General features: G+C 44.6%; 1 protein-coding gene across 8 annotated transcripts in view; it reads right to left on the bottom strand.

Moving 5' to 3' along the window:
- TRAF3 (TNF receptor associated factor 3) overlaps nt 1-19,944 on the bottom strand; it is a 127,658-nt gene that overhangs the window by 95,207 nt on the left and 12,507 nt on the right. The window contains exon 1 of one of the 8 annotated variants that reach the window (XM_058740346.1): nt 16,158-18,507. The exons of the other annotated variants lie outside the window; for them this stretch is intronic. The gene's annotated coding sequence lies outside the window, so the exon portion shown is untranslated. Of the gene's footprint in view, nt 1-16,157; nt 18,508-19,944 lie in introns of those variants that run through there. 8 annotated transcript variants of the gene reach the window in all.

The raw sequence follows: 19,944 nt of genomic DNA, 5'->3' as shown, positions 1-19,944 counted from the left end.
ATTACCTATTTAAAAAAAAAAAGATTCTACTGTAGAACATAAAAATAATTCTCACAGGCTATAAATTCAGTTTCCAGGAGATATGTAAGCTTAAAAAAACCCAATCTCATGAGCAAGCTCAAGACAATCAAAATTGAGACAAGGACTCCAATTTTTCTAGAGACAGCATTCAGCTGTTAAGATGTATTTTTCTCTCTTTAGGACGATGTATTTTCAGTATTTCCAGCTTATTACTTCTTGTAACATGGCTCTATGTCTGGGATCCACCTGCCAGACAAATTCAGAAGTTTCTCTGTCACCAACAAATCGTTTCAAATAACTTCTAAGACATTTCCTTCCCTTAGAGGCCATCTGGGAATCCCTCTTAACTCCTGATTAGCGTGAGCCTTCTTTCATATTCATTTTCTACTTGGAAACCTAAGAATTCTCCAGCATCAGCCTGTGGCACATAAGGGACAAGGACAAATGGACTCTTTGTGCCCACTTCCTAGATCCTGCTCATCCAAACAACTGGGCCAAGTAAACACACTACTATTCAATTATAAATACCTGGAGTATGCATTCTTCCGTATCTGACAAACTTTATTTCAGACCTGTCAAGGACCGGCAGAGCATAGAGGTACACTACCTTGACTTCCTTCCACACCGATTTGCATGCTGGAATAATTATGCCAAACTGTGGCACTAGTTTTCCATTTCCTTTTCTGTAATAACAAAGACCTACTAGCCCACCACGCTTTGCTTTAAAAGCTAACTAACACAACCAGTACATACGTTGTCAGTCTGCGCTCTGTTGAGAGCAGGGTGGAACCGAGCCAGCCCCAGGAATCAGAGAACTCCCAGGGGGCGTGGTCACTGCCCCCCTCACACACACCCTACTGCCTCCGCTCTTTTAATACTCCAAAAGGTGAGGAAAAAATAACTGACAGAAAAATCCCCTATGCAAAAACCCCAACTCTGCGGGAAGGAGGGTGGGTCCCTGTGAATCACCCACTCCTCCTCCTCTTGAAATGCAGCCAGGTGAGTGATTTCTCAACCAAAGACGGCCAACATAAAAGGACACAGCACTGCATGGACACCTGAGGGCACCTGCGGGGAAACAAGGCAACAGGAACCGGCACTCGACAGTGGAGGGGCAGGGAGGCAGAGGGAAGGACGCACAGGCAGGGCGGGCCCCAGTCCAGAGGAGAACGGACACTACCTGTGGGCAGGCAAGTTCTTCTGGGAAGAGGCCCACGGGAAGGCTACAGCGTCTGGAGCTCAGGCAGGAAGGGCAGCGCACAGCCTGCTGAGGAGGGATGCTGTATTTTCCGGGTGCAGTGGGAAGCCACTGAAGGGTTTTCAGTGAAGGGAGGGAGGCAACCTACATTTCTAAAAGGCTTCAGTGACAGCTACATGGTGCGGGGGGGGGGGGGGGGGGGAGGGGGGGGGGCGCGGCGGGAGTGACCTGGAGTGACCTGGGGCAAGTGGAGAGGCCCCTGCAGGGGCCACCAGCACCGGCAAGAGGCCCAGAGCTGGCTGGGGACCAGGGAGGTGTGGAAAAGCAGGATGCAGGATTGAGTGCCACAGCCCAGAGGCATGGAGAGGGATCAAGGAATGTTCCCCAGTGATCCGGTTTAAGCAACTGAATGTGGGTAGAAAGGATCGAGAGTTCTTGGGGACAGGCTAGATGACAATCATGTGAGAACAAGTAGCCTCAGTTGTGTCTGATCACTCCTGCTCGGGACTCACGGACAGAATGCCTCCTCCTGCCAGGCCCTCCTAAGCAAGCTCCTCCAAGGCCAGCTACATCAAGGGCTCCGCTCTCGACTCGCCCCCTTCCCACCCATCCTGCTCCGTTCTGGAACCAGCATATGGACTTCCCTGTCTGTCCTCCAGCCCTGCCTCACCATACAGGCTTCATGACAGCGGGAAGCTGCCTGCATGGTGTCCTGCTGTTTCCCTGACACTTAGAACAGTGTCTCGCACACACTGGGAACTCAGTCAATGGTTTTTAAGTAAATACATGGGGCTAAAGCCCCTGAACACGTGAAGACTGTCTGGAGTTAGATGGGTGAACCTCCTTGGTTTATGTTCGATTAGATGAACTTTCCTTTTTTAAAAATTTTTTTTTAATGTTAATTTATTTTGAGAGAGAGAGCCAGCAGGAGAGGAGCAGAGAGAGAGGGAGAAAGAGGATCCCAAGCAGTTAAAGACAAGTCTGGGGAACTTGGGAACCACAGCTGGAAAATTCTTTTATTTTTCTAATGGTACCGTCTCAAAAATTCCCATCCTGCCAACCAGTTTCAATGTCAATTGTGATATCTCACGAAGGGTTTATTGAAATGGACTGATGGACATTTGGGCTTCTGTCCAAGGCAATCTGACCTCCCAGTTCCCTCTGCTGACTTTAATACATACTTCCAGTAGAACCTCACTGTGTTAAAAAGATTTTTTTTACTCCTTAAGATCTCATTTAATGACTAAAGATTGAATTTTTATAGAAAGTATCTCACCTTGCAAAAATATTAAATCTGAATAGTCATACATCCCCTGGAAGTCAAGAAAAAAACACCTCTGAACGTCTACACCAGGTCTCACAACCTTAGCACTACTGACGATTTAGGCCAGATAATTCCATCACGGCGGGATGTCCTGGGCATTGTAGGACATTTACAGCATCCCTGGCCTGCACTCACTAGATATCAGTAGCATTCCCCACCCACCTACCCCTCAGCAAGTTTCTGGGCATTGCCAAATGTCCCCTAGGAGACAAAATTGCCCCCCCCCCCCCCATTGAGAACCATTATCCCAGAGACCACGTGGTCTTTTCCTATTATTAATGCAATCAAGGAAATGGATCAAATTCTAAAAATACTCACTTAAAAATAACTGGCCCAAATTACATCCTATAGTGAAACCGAAAGCAAAACAGGTACTTACACAGGCGCACAAACCATCCTGGTAGGGTTCTGAACCATGACATCAAGAAATGCTAACATTTCCTCTGGAGGGAGTCTAGGTCTAAACGTGAGAATCTCTCGAAGGACGGCCTCACACTCCAGATGAGGGAACTCATTACCAAGCCTCTCCATTTCTACAGGATGAATGGAGATCCTGCAGGTAAAAATGCCTGCAATGACCAAAGCCCTTCAGGACACACACGAAAACACGGCCTTGTAGAGTTGTTCTTATGTGTGTAAGACTGGGTCGAACCACGAAAGTGGCTGAATGCACGCAGCTCCCTGGTACCTCCTCAGGTCTCCCTGCTCATCGGCCGGGGTAGAGGCCAACGGAAACCTTGGGCAGTTATGGCTTCAGGCCCCAAAACATCTTGAGGAGGGCTTGTCCGTTGTCTGGGGGCTACTTGTCCCACCAAAGGGGCTTCAAGCACCACAGAATTCATGGACTAAGAGCAGCTACAGTCTCATGTGGGCATTCTCTTCCACCTATCACTGTTTTTATGCACATTGCTCTCAACAAAAATGTTAGTAAGTGTTACACGCTTGAAATCGCTGGAGACATTTGTAGTACCAGATTTCCACATCAGTTTACCACAGAGCTTTTGAGGTCGTACCTTTTTCCCACCCATCTCAGAACATTCACACGCAGGGTGTGCATCCAGTGAGTCTCTCGGCCTTCCAAATGCCCCGGATAGGACTGGTGATGATGGAATCCAGAGCAAAATTTTTGATAGTAAGATCAAAACTAGTTGCCAATTACCTAAATTATCTAAACCAAAAGGCACCAAATATACATGTGGAGCGAATACACCCTTAAGGGCCAAAAACAAAAAACAAAAAAACCTGAGGACGAGTAATTAAGGGATTAAAGGTGTGTCAATTTCAACCACAGATTCTGCTCTGCCCGCGGAAGGTCGGAATCTCTTCTTGTGCTTCTCAGAGGGCAGTGGCATGCAAGGCAGCCATGAGAATAAGTGGCACATTTCCTTGTCCTGGAGGGTGAACTTTGATAGATTTTTAGAGGTTTGTAACATTAGAACAATCTATATAACAAAATGTAAAATTCATGCTAACTTCTGATAAAACAGATCACAAAAACCCTGTGTTCAGAACAGGCTGCTTCAGGGGCACTTGGGTGGCTCAGCAGGTAAAGCACCCACCTCTTGATTTCCACTCAGGTCATGTCGCAGTTTGTGGGATCAAGCCCCGCGTTGGGCTCTGACAGCACAGAGCCCTCTTGGGATTCTCTCTCTCTCTCTACCCCTATTTACTCATGCTCTCTCTCAAAATAAATAAACTTTAAAAAAAAGAAAAAGAAAAAGAAAAAAGAGCAGGCTGCCTCAGAATGCTGCACTTGTGAGTCACGTGTCCACTCTTCTGTCACTGGGGGCCTCGCGGTGGGAAGCTTGGGACCGCTGATGATTGTCATCCACTACTGAGCACCGAAACCAGCCCAATTATTTCCCTAACCCAGCTCCGTCATGGATCAAAGGAATCCTGAAGAATATCAGAGAAACCAAGATTCTAAGTCTCCACAGTGAAAAATAAGGAAAGGAGGAGGGGGGAGCTGTTCATAAAAGTACACAAGTAAAAATGTCTCCAAATTTTTAGCCAAATTTTAAAGCCAACTTTATAGAGTCACCTACTCCAAATCAAGAATTGTATCTGTGCATGTTTCTGTGGCACACACAGCAGTCATCAGACACTTAGAAACGTCAACAGAGAGGTTGAGAGAGACCAGAGACTGCCCAGAACCACAATGCTGTGAGAGAGCCCGAGCTACAGGGTCCATACCCTTAACCACCACACCACACTGCCCCCAGGACCACCCTCTCCCCGAACCAGGCTGCACTGGAGGGTGAAAAGTTGAGCACTAACATTCCAAGAGCCCATCATCTAAATTTTTTATCTTTATTTTAGAGAGATCAAGCAGGGGGCAGAGGCAGAGGGAGAGAGAATCTCAAGCAGGCTCCACGCTCAAAACAGAGCCCAATGTGGGCTCAATCCCATGCCCCTGGAACCTGAGTGGAAATCAAGAGTCTGGTGCTCACGACGGAGTCACTCAAGCGCCCTGCAGGAGCCTAACATTATCAGCATAAAGGTCCTTCATACCCACAAGAACCCCACGTCCTCGGAGCACCTGGGTGGCTCAGTGGGTTGGCCTCCCAACTCTTGATCTTGGCTCAGGTCATGATCTCACAGTTTGTGGGTTCGAGCCCCACGCCGGGCTCTGTGCTGACAGCTCAGAGCCTGCTTGGGATTCTCTCTCCCTCCTTCCCTCTGCCTTTCTCAAAATAAATAAATAGACTTAAAAAACAAAAAAGCCAGAATCCCACCATCTCTATAAAAGCTTGCCAGGATGGTCAGGCCAGGCCTCTTGGCTTGAAATGTTATTAAATAGGTTCTTTTAATGGGGCGCCTGGGTGGCGCAGTCGGTTAAGCGTCCGACTTCAGCCAGGTCACGATCTCGCAGTCCGTGAGTTCGAGCCCCGCGTCGGGCTCTGGGCTGATGGCTCGGAGCCTGGAGCCTGTTTCCGATTCTGTGTCTCCCTCTCTCTCTGCCCCTCCCCCGTTCATGCTCTGTCTCTCTCTGTCCCAAAAATAAAAAATAAAAAAAATAAAAAAAAACAAAAAAACCGTTGAAAAAAAAAATTTAAAAAAAAAAAAAAAAACCTTGCACATTTTCTCTCTCTAGGACTAATTTCTAAGCTCTCGGTCAGCAGGGACCATGACATATGCACACTGCCACTACCGTGACGTCCAGCCCAGATACATGCACAGGGTGGATGATGGATACTTACCTGCAGATTCAATTTACTTATGATTTATGGAAAATACTGGATTATTGAAAGAATGAAGTCTGGTATGCCAAATATAAAGGTGCTGGGAAAACAAAGGAACCAGATGGGGAGTATAAACACACAAATGGAGGCATTACAAGGGAATTAATAGCTGCATTTGCTGGATGTCTGCTAACTGCCAGGAGTTTTACATACACCCTGACCTGTTAATATGGTATATGCTGACTCCCTAGAACTACCTATCGGCTGAATCGCCTCAGCTCCATAATCTCTTAATCCAAAACCAAAGCCAGATGTGTTCAGAATGTAGAGTTTTGAGGGTTTTAGGAAGGAAATGCGGTGTATGTATATCACGTACTACTCATGCTCCCAGTGAAGTCGGGAACAGCACCCATAAGAAAATACACCATCAAGAGTCTGCAGTGAAATGCAGGAATATTCACACTAAGTGGGGCAGAGAGTACGCGTAGCATCACATCAGTGTGGCTCAGGTTTTGGCACCGAATGTATGACGAGACCACTCCATTTCAGAGGCGCCCTCTGGGGCTTCCCAGTCGCGGCTGGGAGCTGGGTGCCCGCGTTACTGTCCTCATTTCATGTGCAGGGACCCGAGGCTCAGGAAGGTCAAGAAACTTGCTCAAGTTCACGCAAGCCGAGGAAAGGCAGGCTTTGGAACCTTGCTCCTCTGGCCCGAAGCCTGCATGGGGCTTCACGCACGTGAGCAAGCCCATCCCGAAACCCTGAAAAGTCTACTAGGGTGCAGACTGGGAAGCAGCAGGCCTGAGGGAGGGCCTGTGATCCTGCATTCCGAGGCACGTGCAAAGGTGCCGCTGATGGAGTCGTCCTCTGTGGAAGAAGCGAGCTGCTTCCACTAAACCCCAGGCTCTCAGCCCTGGCTGACACTGGGTGTCAGCATCCCCTCGGGACTCTACAAAGATAACCATTAAATCTGATTTCTGGGGTCTTAACAGGCTGAAATCATCTGAAGTTGGGTCTCCAGCTTCTGTGCTTCTCTCTAATAATTGTAATGTGCAGCCGGGATTCAGAACCGCTGACATGAAAGCATTAAGAGAAAAGAAATCAACGCTAAAGCAAGACTCGTGAGAAGGCAGCCCCGCAAGCCCCGTCAGGAGCTGCAGCGCAGTCCCCGTGCTCCGCCACGGGGTCTGGGAGGCTTCCACCAGTGACCAGGAACTGTGACTAAATGCCTTAGGGATGGAGTATCCCAGCCATCTCTGGCTCTGTGGGCATCCCCCTTCCCCACAAAACCACTGAAACCCGAGACTCACCACACCAAAGGCCAAGTCCTACTGGACGGCCACGCACCAGCGCGAAACAAGGAGGTGCCACTGCCTGCCAGCTGACAGAAACAAATACTTACTAGAAGACTATGTGAAAGGAAGTTCTAACTTTTGTGCCACGGCTACACGACGGTATGAACTGATGAGCTGAGTGGAATCTGCACACATCCATCAAGCTGTGGATTTTAAGTTATGCTCACTGAATCCTCAGATCGAAAGGGACATTAGAGGTCAAGCAGCCTGCTCCTCCCACAGATGTCTGCCGGCCTCCACTGAACACACCCATCAAGAAGGACCAGGAACAGGGGCGCCTGGGTGGCTCAGTCAGTTAAGTGTCTGACTTCGGCTCAGGTCATGATCTCATGGTTCGTGAGTTCAAGCTTCACACGGGGCTCTGTGCTGACAGCTCAGAGCCTGGAGCCTGCTTCTGATTCTGTGTCTCCCTCTCTCTCTGTCCCTCCCCCCACTCGCACTGTGCCTCTCCCTCTCAAAAATGAATAAACATTAAAAAAAAAAAAGGAGGACCAGAAACAGGCCTTCCACAATGCAAATGTGCCCCCTAATGCCACCTGAACTCAAATTCTGCTTCCAAAATTCTAAGTCAGCCACCATCTTCCACTGCCACTATAGGGCCATTTCTGGTACGACACGAATGTGTTCCAGCCAGCAACACCCCATCAGTTCTCTGGAGAGGCTAGTTTGGTAAAATCCCTCGTGAAAACTGAACAAGAGTCCTATTCCAACTGGAGCATTAGCTTGCCGACTTACTCATCCTGTAACCTGCACATACACGCACCCCCCCCCCCCCCCCCGCTTTGGGTTCTATTGCTTTGCAGGCCATACAGGGATCCTCGGGACTGCCACCACCTAGATTTCAATAGACCAGAGAGTAGTTGCCTAGAGCCTTGGGACCACAGCCCCAAACCGAGAAGGGGCCGACCTTCACTGCCAAGGATCCAGAAAGCAGGGAATCAAACCCAAAGAGGATTATTCTCAAGCCTTAAGATCTAACGGAATTTGCCTTGCTAAGTTGTGGAAGTGCTTTGGACCTGCCATCCGGTCCTTCTTTCCTAGTTCTCACTTTTGGAGCAGGAACAGCTATCCTGTGCCTGCCCCCACCATTGTACTTTGGAAGTGGTTTCACAGGTTCACAGCTGAACAGGAATTTTGTCTCAAGGTGAATCATACCTCGAGTCTCACCCACATTTGATTTAGATGACATCTAGGTAAAACTTTGGACTTTAGAGGTTATAACTGGGACTAACAGACTTTTGGGCTGTTGAGATGGAATGCATATATTCTGCATGTTAGAAGGACATGAATTTGAGGGGTGGGGGGCAGAATACTACATATGGTCTGAATTATGCCCCCTCAAAATTCATATGGCAGAACTCTAACCCCTACTATGGTGGCATCTGGAGATGGGCCTATGGGAGGTAATTACGGGCTCTAATAAGAAGAGACAGTAGAGCGGCGTCTGAGTGGCTCAGTTGGTTAAGCATCCGACTTCGGCTCAGGTCATGATGCCGCGGTTATGGAGTTCAAACCCCTCATCGGGCTCTGTGCTGACAGCTCAGAGCCTGGAGCCTGCTTCCGATTCTGGGTCTCCCTCTCTCTACCCCTCCCATGCTCTCTCTCTCTCTCTCTCTCTCTCAAATATAAATAAATAAACACCAGAAGAGACAGAAGAGAGCATGCTTCCTGTCACTCTCTCCCCTCCATGTGAGGACACAGTCAAATGGCAACCATCTGCAAGCCAGAAGAGAGCCCTCACCGGAAACTGAACTGGCCTGCACCTCATCTTGGGCTTTGAGCCTCCAGAACTCTGAGAGATAAATTCCTTTGTACCAGCCTGTGGTACTTTGTTATGACAGCCTGAGCTGGTTAATACATCCCTCTTTCATAAAGTATAATGTTCTAGATTGAAACGCACAGTCTGAATTTTTTGAGAACACAGAGAATGTCTCACTTAGTATCATGCACGCATATCTACCTAGCATGACTGGCATCCATGAAATCTCTATAAAAGTTTGCGGCACTAAACTGACTTTGGTCAGTGTTCATTTATATGTTGCTTTTCCTTATACATATACTTAACAAAAACGTGCAGAAAAATACCGACCACCTAAATACACGCTGAAACAGTCAATGTCTGATGGACATATCCTCCACCTTCTCTTTTCCAGGTTGAAAACTGCAAGTTCCTTTAACCTTAAATACCATCTTTTGTGTTTCTGGTGAATTTTTTAAAGCTGATTATTTTACCTTCACAACAGCCATGACACCATCATCCCTATCTGCCATGAAAGGAGATAGGGGTTTCAAAGGTTGAACTGCTCAGGGTCTCAAAGGCTGGTGGGGCCTAGCCTGCAGGCCCCTGACTCCTACGTAAATCTCTTCCCTCCACCGCAGGGAGGCCACCAGCTCTACCCAAACTTTCCAGCCCCTGGCTGCCAACAAGTACTCTTCCTGCCTTCTCCCATTCTATGTAATTTAGAAACTTTCACATTTGTAGTGTTACACTTAGAAGAACAGAATGTCAAAGTTTTAAGAGACTTTTACTATATGCAGAATTGGGACCTCTATGAAGAGGCCTCACAGACAACTGTTTCAGGTGAAATATATAAGTGACTAAAACCTGATGCAGTTCCCGAGAACCGTAAGACAAAAAGCGAGGGTAACTATCTTAATTCACCTTAACACAAAGAAATGCCTCGTTTACATGAACCAGGACAGGGGAGCCAGACGACATGAACAACTGTGTGAAATGCCGCTGTCCTGTCCCCATCCTCCCTGTCTCGGTTTCCACCCTCCCCAGTCCTCTAGTTTCATTACCCTTCTTCAGCCCCTATGCTGGTCACCCCCAGGCCACAGTCACCACATATGGTGTAGAGAATCTTGGAGGTAATGGTGAATGAAAAAGGTAAAGCAGCAACCCCCAAGATTTGCAGAGAGTAATCATTCTTTCCTTGATGATATGCCAGAAGTCAGCACACTTACAGAGTTCATAAAAAGAACAGAATGAGGAATGGGCGTGCCCGCGTGTGTGTGTGTGTGTGTGTGTGTGTGTGTGTGTGTGTGTATAAAACTTGACTGCTGTAGGGAGGGAGACAAAACATAAGAGACTCTTAAATATGGAGAGCAAACAGAGGGTTACTGGAGGGGTTGTGGGAGGGGGGATGGGCTAAATGGGTAAGGGGCAGGAAGGAAGCTACTCCTGAAATCACTGTTGTACTATATGCTAATTAATTTGGATATAAATTTTTAAAAAATAAATTAAAAAAAAATTTGACCGCCGTAAAAGTGCTCAGACCATCTAGACCACAGGCTCTTGACCTCAGGCATGACAGAAGGGGACTCAGGAACTCCCAGGACTCCCTGAAATTTCACGCACCTGTCACTCCTGTGTATCACCCATAAAGACGCTGACTCCCTTCATTCATGCCTACTTTGGACAGGAGGTCAGATGCCCAGCAGTGACGGGTGTTGAGGAACAAAGGCGCAGTAAGCTTGGGAAGCTCACCCGGAAGCCGGCCTCCTGGCCAGGGGTACTGGAATCATAACCCTGTAGCAGGCAGGGCTCTGGGGGCTCTGGGAGCTCCGGTGCGGGTGCGGGTGCGGGTGCAGGCAGAGGGCGCGTGGGGGAACAGGACACGACTCGCACAGCTCCTCCCTCTCCACCCTCATCAGCCCCCATACAGAGGCAGATTTCTTGTTTCATTATTTAAATTCACTCTCACTCTTCTATGACCTCATCACACTTGCTTGCTCAAATAGTGTTGCAACAATCAGCTGAGAAAGGCTGAGAAAGCACAGTTTACAGAAAATGAGATTTCCATGTTACAACTAACGCATACACACCTCCTCACATGCTGTCAAATTATCCCACACTTTTCTACATAAACAGCCGTAACTTAATTCTAATAAGTCTCTAGGGGTTTTACTAGAATGATCTAGGGTGAACAACAGGAAATTTAGGATATGTAGGCTTACCAATATTTTCTCAATGAAGCTTTTTTTAAGAACAGAGAGAGAGAGACAGGGCACCTGGGTGGGTCAGTCAGTTGAGCATCTGATTTTGGCTCAGGTCATGATCTCACGGTTCGTGAGTTCGAGCCCCGTGTCGGGCTCTGTGCTGACAGCTCAGAGCCTGGAGCTGCTTCAGATTCTGTCTCTCCCTCGCTCTCTGCCCCTCCCCCACTTATACTCTATCTCTCTCTGTCTCTCAAAACTAAATAAACGTTAAAAAGTTTAAAAAAAAAAGAACCGAGAGAGATAGAAGCTTAAACTCCATAATACTCTTCAAAATGAAAGTGAATTTTCAAGTAATTTTTAAGACGAATGAATAGGAAGGGAAAATATATAGACCCAAAGTTGTACTTGAAAAACTGACAGATGATCAAGGATTTCTGCTGATTAAGTAAATAAAACATACTTTTTAAATGTTTGTGTGTGTGGTTATTTTTTAATTTATTTGAGAGAGGGTGAGTGTGAGTGTGAGGGACAAAAAGAAAGAAGGAGAGAAAGAATTCCAAGCAGCCTCCACGCTATCAACTTAGAGCCCAACGTGGGGCTCAAACCCACGAACCATGAGATCATGACCCGAGCTGAAGTCACGAGTTGGACACTTAACCAACTGAGCCACCCAGGTGCTCCAAACATATATTTTACTACATTTTATGAATTACCATTTTATGAATGGGTGTATTTCAAAATTTTATTCATGAATTCTTGGTTCAGAAGACAGAATGCATTTTCTCACAGAAAACAGGTAACACAGCAGTTGGGGTTTCCATTTTAGCCCGCAAAAGCCTGTCTTATGAAGCGTATACAACATACACTGTTGATAGCACTGGAATCAAACCACAACATGTGCAGTGGGTTAAAGATGGCCACAAACAGACACTCCTTTCAACAAGAGATAAGCAATGTGTCTCCTCTCCCTAAACTTGGGAGTACCTCGCAGGTTCTTCGATCAATAGAACATAGTAGGAATAACACTAACACTAATCTGTCAGCCTCTGCTTCCTCTCCTAAAAAACTCATTGTAGGAATCCTAGGCTGTCATGTAAGAAATCCGACCACCCTAGCAGAGAAGCCATCTGCAGAGGCCCTGACAGTACATGGAAAGGAAGAACCACTAAAAGCTAGGCCTTCCAACCATCCAGTCATGGGAGCATAGCCATGCTGGACCTCCACACCAGACACCAGATAAACACCAGTGAGTGACCATGGCTAATGCCACACAGAGAAGAATCACCCAGCTGAACCCTGCCTGATCAACCCACAGAACCATAAGATCTAATAACAGATTACTGCTGGTTTAGGTCACTAATACTTAGGGCAGTTTGTTATTCAACTATCATTATCCAGAACAATCTGTGGCTTTTTCACAAAGCGACAGGCACATCTCTCTCTTGTCCTGGCATCAGGAATAGTGTCCCCTCCTTCATTCTCCACTGGTAGAAACAGAGTTATGGTGGTAGTATCAGCCAGGATTTTCCCAGTGATAAGCTATGACGGGCAGCCTTGTATTGTGGAGGTATGTGGCATGATCATCGTCATCCTGTCTGCCTGAAAACTCTCCTAAATTTTTCTATACATGGAAGAGAGGACAGGTTTCAAAATTCTGAAGAAGCCTGATGTCCAGTCAAAATGCAGTTGGTAACCTGATACAAAAGCCAGACAAAGATACCACAAAAAAACTAAAAACCCATATCCCTTATGAATATAGATGTAAAAACCTCAACAAAATAGGAGCAAATCACATATAACAAGACATTAAGATGATTATACACCGGGACAAAGTGAGATTTATCCCAGGAAAGCAAAGGTAGTTCAACATGCAGAAATCTATTAATGTAAAACACCACACTCAGAATAAAGAGGGAAAAAACCCACAAGATCCTACCAATAGAAACATAGAAAGCATCTGACAAAATTCAGCATCCTTTCGTGATGAAATGCTCAGCCAACTATGAATTGAAGAGAACGTCCTTAAAATGAAAAGGGCATTTCTGTAAAACAAAAACAAAATAAAACCCACACCTAACTTCATAATCGATGGTGAAAGATTGTATGTAAACTTTCCCCTAATACCAGGAACAAGATAAGGATGTCTGCTTTCACTACTGCTATTCAACACTCTAGTAAAAGTGCTAGCCAGAGCAATTAGGCAAGAAAAAGGAAATAAAAGGATAAAAGGAAAGAAAAAGATAAACGATATTTGTACATGACATGATTCTATATATAGAAAATCTATATACATAGAAAACCCCCCTGGGGCACCTGAGTGGCTTGGTTAAGTGTCCGACTCCTGGTTTTGGCTCAGGTCATGATCTCACAGTTCTTGGGTTCCAGCCCCGTATCAGGCTCTGCACTGACAGCACACAGCCTGCTTGGGATTCACTGTCTCTGTCTATCTCTCTCTCTCTCTCTGTCCCTCCCCTGCTTGCTCATTCTCTCTCTCTCACAATAAACAAACATTAAAAACACTTTAAAAAAATCCCCAAAACTACTAGAAAAATAATAACCAAATTCAGCAAAGTCTGGGTATATGGTCACCACACGAAAATCAATTGTGTTTTTATACACTAGCAATGAAAAATCTTAAAGAAAATTAAGGAAACAATTCTGTGTACGGTAACATCCAAAAGAACAAAATACCTGGGAATAAATTTAACCAAGGAGGTAGATTTATACATTGACACTACAAAATCTTGCTAAAAGAAATTAAAGATGTAAATAAGTAGAAAGACACCCACAGTCATGGATTCGAACACTTAGCAGTGTTACAATGGCAACTCCCCAAAACAGATTCAATGCAATCCCTATCAAAATTCCAACGACCTCTTTTTGCAGCGAGAGAAAAACTGATTCTCAAATTAACATGAAGCTGCAAGGGGTCTCAAGTAGCTAAAGCAATAATGAAAAAGAAAAATAAAATTGAAAGACTCATACTTCTCTTACTACTTCAAAACTTTCTACAAAGCTACAGTAATCAGAACAGTGTGCCACTGGCAAAAGGAAAGACAGACTGATAAAACAGAACTAAGAGTTGAAAAATAGATTCAAACATCTATGGCCAGCTGATTTCCAACAAAGGTACCGAGACCATCTAATGAGGAAAGAACAGTCTCTTCAACAAATGGTGCTGAGACAAGTGTATAACCACATACAAAAGAATGAAGTGGGACTCCCACTTCACTTCATATACAAATATTAACTCAAAATGGATGGATTAAAGACCTAAATGTAAGAGTCATTTATATAACATATATATAACATAGGGGTATATAACTATATAACATAGGGGTAATTCCTCATGACCTCAGATTTGTCAATGGATTCTCATATTTGATACCAAAAGCACAAGCAACAGAAAGAAAAGAAATGGATCAACTGGAATTAACAAAAGTAAGAATTTTTGTGCACCAAAGGACCTTATTAAGAATCTGAAAAAAAGACCTACAGAATGGGAGGAAATATTTGTCAACCATATATTTACTAAGGGTTTAATATTCAAAATACATAAAGAACTCCTGGGGCACCTGTGTGGTTCAGTTGGTTGAGCATCTGGCTCTTGATCTCCACTCAGGTCATGATCTTGTGATCTGTGAGATCAAGCCCCATGTCCAGCTCTGTGCTAACGGTGCAGTGCCTGCCTGGGATTCTCTCTCACCCCGCCCCTCCCCCACTCACTCACGCACTCACTCACACACTCTCTCTCTCTCAAAAATGAAACAGATTAAGTATATATGTATGTGCGTGTATGTGTACGTATATATATATATATGTACACATGTGTACACATATGTACGTATGTGTGTGTGTATATATATATACACACACACATACACGTGTGTGTGTGCGTATATATATATATATATATATATATATATATACGCACACATACATATATATAACTCTTACAATTCAACAACAAAAAGCTAACCCAATTAAAACATGAGCAAAGGGCTTAAGTGCACATCACTCCAAAAAAGATATAAATTAAAAGATGTTCAGTATCACTGGCCATTAAGGAAATACAAAACTACACTGAAGATACTACTTTATATCCACTAGACTAGCTTAGATAGATAAATGTTGCAATGATGTACAGAAATTGGAACCCTAGGACGTCTGTGGTGGGAATAAGTTAAACACAGAATTATTACCATATGACCTAGCAATTCTATTCCTAGGTATTTCACCCAAGAGAAATGAAAACACATGTCTACACAGAAACTTACACAAATTATTCATCATAGCCAAAAGAGGAAAACAATCCAAATGTCCATCGGTGGATGAATGGATAAATAACTTGTGATATATACACAGGATGGAATATTATTCAGCCATAAAAAGGAACAAAACACTTATACATGCTGTAATTTAGATACACCTCAAAAACCAAGTGAAAGAAGCTAGACATTAAAGGTCACCTGTTGTATGACTCCTTTTATATGAAATGGCTAGAACAGGCAAATCCATAGAGACAGGAAGCAGATGAGAGGTTACCAGGGGTTGGGAGGAAGACAGAGTAAGGAATGATCACTTAATGCATAAGGTTTTTTTTATGGGATGATGAAAAAGGTTTGAAATTAGAGAGAGCTGGTGGTTGCACAACATTGTGAATATGCTAAATACCACTGAAATGTACATTCTAAAACGGTTAATTGTATGTTAATGTGAATTTTGCCTCAATAAAAGAAAACGTGGTTAGGCTACAGTGTACTGATTCATCCATACAAATACCTGAGTACCTACCACACTCCAGGCACTCTCCTAGTACACGGGTTAAGATGATGAACAAAACTTTTCTGTTACAAATTTAGAAAGCAAGGTAAGAGACTAGAGAGTGAGTGTGGACTATTTTAATCAGGGTGTTCAGGGAAGACCTCCTGAAAGAAGTGACATTTGAACAGAGATGAGAACGAACTGAAGAACATTATTCTGCTAAATAACAGAAAAAATAATCTACTGAAATTAAAACATAAATTTTAATTTATCAAAAATCATCACAGGCAAAAAATTCCTTTTCTATAAATCATTTTACTCTTTATTATGAGTAATTTCTTTATGGTCCAGTAACACGCTGTTTCTACACTTACCTGCAGGGTGGTCTCCCAGGGCCAAGCCACACTCCCAAGACAGCCTGTCATTCCCCTTGCTAACAAGGCAGGTTTTCCCTTTAGGAAATCACTCAGGAAAGGAAAGAGGGAAAGGAATTATCACTTACGATATGCTGGGTTCTCACATTCACTCACATTCTCACTTCTATTCCTCACAATTACCTTTCCATGGCTGAGAAAAATTAAGGTTCGCAAAGCATAAGTAAGCTAAACGAAGGACCAGAATTCAAATCAGGCCTGATTTCAGACCCATACCCCTCCCACGCATAAATGTCTCATTGTTACTGAGTGCATCTTAGGCCACACCGAAAATATGATGAAGTGACCCTGTCCTTGAGAAGCTTGTCATCTCAACACTAGAGACACATCCAAGACGCACCAGAACATTCCTCAACCTGAAGAAGGCAGAACAGGCTCCAGGAACATAAGGCCCTTGCTATCCAGTACCATGGCATGCACCGAAGAAGCCTAACTCATGTTAAGAACTAAGGAATCTACCCTGTATCACTCCAGGAACCTGACCTTGTGGCCTTGGGGCCTAGATGTGTGCCAGTATTCACAACCCTTCCCGGAGCAGGTACAGATAGATGTCCACGAAACAAGCCTCCCCCCCTCAACCCAGCCATCACTGACCCTTCCCAGTTCTGTGTTCAAAACTTTACAGTGGTTCTAGCAGAAGAGCCACTTAAAATCTTCTCCAAAAGAGTCAACAAAATCATTTCCTCGCTAATTGTGGAGAAGGCTTCTTTGCCTTTAACTTCTATTCCCATAAGTAATCCGTAGTCATAATTAAATTCCAGATGAATGGGTAGAAATTTGACTGTGCTGGACTGCAAGCGTTATGCTCTCCACAGAGTGACCAGGCACCGGGGACTTGTTCACCACTAACAAGCTAATGCTTGTAAAACCTTATAAAAACATAATGACTAAACACTATCATTATTACTTGACTACCCGTTTAAATACAAATTAAGAGAGGGAAAGGGGAAAGAAAACACATTAGTAAATCAGGTTTGGGACTGCTACTCAGCAAGATGTAAGCAACATCTGAACCACAGGGGTAAAGAACATCTTAACTGAATTTGTTAAAGGATACTGAATGTAATGTTGCTGCTATAAGAAAATAACTCAAAACAGAAAGAAGAAATGGAGGGAATACCAGCTAGAAAAAGGAGTCAATGAAGGCAAAACAGATGTCAGTAGGAAAGGCTACAGGAAAAACATATGCTGGAAAAATACATAATTTATTTAAAAAGTACTATTTACCAGCAAAACTAAAACGTTAGAATCTGAAAGCAAAACTAAAAAGTCTAGAATGTGAACAAAATCCAAAACAGGACTGTAACTCAGCTTAAACTGACCACGCGGCACAGTAATGAAAACAGGAACTCTGGAGTCCAACAGGCCTATCGCTCTTCACTGTTCTCATCTGTAAAATGGGAATAACTCTTACTCCAAGTTAGGCTGGCACAGAGGTGGCACCCAAAGGCAGCCAGTGCCCTGTTCTCGATCACTCTCCCCGACACGGCCACAGGGAGCGCCTTCAGACTCTGACACGCAACTCTGCCAGCCACTGCCTCCCTTTCTCTTCTGCGGGCTTGCTGATGGTCGTCCTCCCTGGGAAACACCTCCTAACCCCGCAGTCCAAGTGACACGGCACCCCCCCCCCCACTCTCTCAGCACCTCCGTTCTACCCGCACAGGGACTACCCAGTGGCTCTTCCGGCTCACCACCTTCCATAAGCTCCTCGAGGATGGTGATCAGACAGCAGTTTACTTGACTACTCAGCTTTGACAGCTAGCACAGCTCTTGAGTAGGCTCTCAAAAATGTGTGCTGATCAAATAAGTCTCAATTATCCCAAGTCAGAATAGAGACCAAGCAGCTTCCCTGGGGAAAATCTTGAAAAGTACAACATATAAAGAAAAAATCTGTACTCTGGGTGAATAGTCCATGCTTTGCCATTATCCAACTTGGGACAGTTATTCAGCCAAACATTCCGAGCCTCTCATATAAAAAAAGAGGGAATTCAACTAGAAAGTCTCCGTGGTCCCTACCACAGGCAAGGGCATATTAGGTCTACATTCTAAGACTTGAACATTCTTACTCTACTACATCTTGATTCTCTATGTTAACATCGTAGAATGCTTTATTGTCCATTTCACTCCTAACAAGCACGTGATGTGCATGGTGCTTTCTGCCTCATTTTGCAGATGGGGAAAGCAATTCAGACAGAACCAATAGCCTGACCAAGTAGAGAGAGCAGGACTGGCATTCAGATATTTAAAGCTGGTGCCTTCCATCATCTGCACCCTCCTCAAGCTGGGGAATGGACAGCTCCAGGGACACATGGTAGAATGCCAAGGGAGCCCTCAGGGGTCAAACAAAATGCATCTTCTGGAGAATTAACTATACTCAAAAATTTGGGAGACAAAGTGTGTTTATATTTCAAAAAAAAATCAGACATATTACCAGTACAGTGTGAAATTTGTATTAAAACTTAAGATAAAGGGGCGCCTTGCTGGCTCAGTTGTAAAGCATGTGACTCTAGATCTCAGGATTGTGAGTTCAAGCCCCGTGTTAGGTGTAGAAATTACTTAAGAAATAAAAAATAGGGGCGCCTGGGTGGCTCAGTCAGTTAAGCGTCCAACTCTTGGTTTTGGCTCAGGATCATGGGTTCGAGCCCCACATCAGGCTCTGCGCTGGGTGTGGAGCCTGCTTGGGATTCTCTCTCCCTCTCTCTCTGCTCCTCCCCTGTTCATGCTGTCTCTCTCTCTCTTTCAAAATAAGTAAAATAAACTTTAAAAAATAAAAAAAGCAAAAATAAATAATAAATCTTTTTTAGAATTTTTAAATAAAACTTACTGGGCCTTAGAGACTTGCAACATACTACACTAAAGCCATGCCATGCCCTTTCCCACACAGAAAAGCCATCTGAAACCAGAACACTTAATTTACCCTATAATAACATCTCAAACATCAGGCTATATTAATCCAAAAAGGATAGAATTTAATTTCTAGAATAAAGTTGTGACTTCGGGGCATTACTGGGCAGGGAAGGACAAGAACTAGTTGCCCTGTTCTTCCTTTCTAAGTCATTAAAAGCACCCAAGAAAGGTACCGTGTCAAAGGAAGTCTCCAGTCATATAAGCCTCTTAATGCCGTAAAACAGGGAGAAGACGGGGGTGGGCGCAGGGCACAGCCAAGGGAGGCAGCTACAAGGCACAGCGGACTGCAAGTCTATCAGCAAAACCACGTGGAATTGTGTGGGCCTCTGGTGTGGCTCTCCTCTCTCCCAAACTTGCAGTTCTGGACATGAACACTGACAGGAGAGGTCTAATGGGAACCTCATTACCTACGGTGTATGCAGGCCTCCTACTGGGCATTAACCTTCCAGAATACAAAGCTGGTCTCTGGAAACCTTCACTACAATTCTCATGACTCCTGGAGACTCAGGTTTTTACCACTCTGGTACTACTAGTGTCCTGAAAACTTTATTATCCCACTTGGTTAATTGATTTAGCTTTTCTCTCCACTCAAAGAAACCAAGTTTCCAATAAACATGCTTTTGGGTTTTGCCATAGAATCAGTGTTTAAATTGGAAAGAAAATCAGAATATCAGAACAGCATGCCTGATATCTTTCTTGGTAGAATGGCCTCATAAAAAGTTACCCGATAACCTGCATTAAAAAATATATACGGGGTGCCTGGGTGGCTCAGTCAGTTGAGCATCGGACTCCCGATTTCGGCTCGGGTCATGATCTCACA

The sequence above is a fragment of the Neofelis nebulosa genome, chromosome 7 (genome assembly GCF_028018385.1).
Source record: "Neofelis nebulosa isolate mNeoNeb1 chromosome 7, mNeoNeb1.pri, whole genome shotgun sequence".
Lineage (NCBI taxonomy): Eukaryota > Metazoa > Chordata > Mammalia > Carnivora > Felidae > Neofelis > Neofelis nebulosa.
This window is presented reverse-complemented; position numbering and strand designations above follow the sequence as displayed.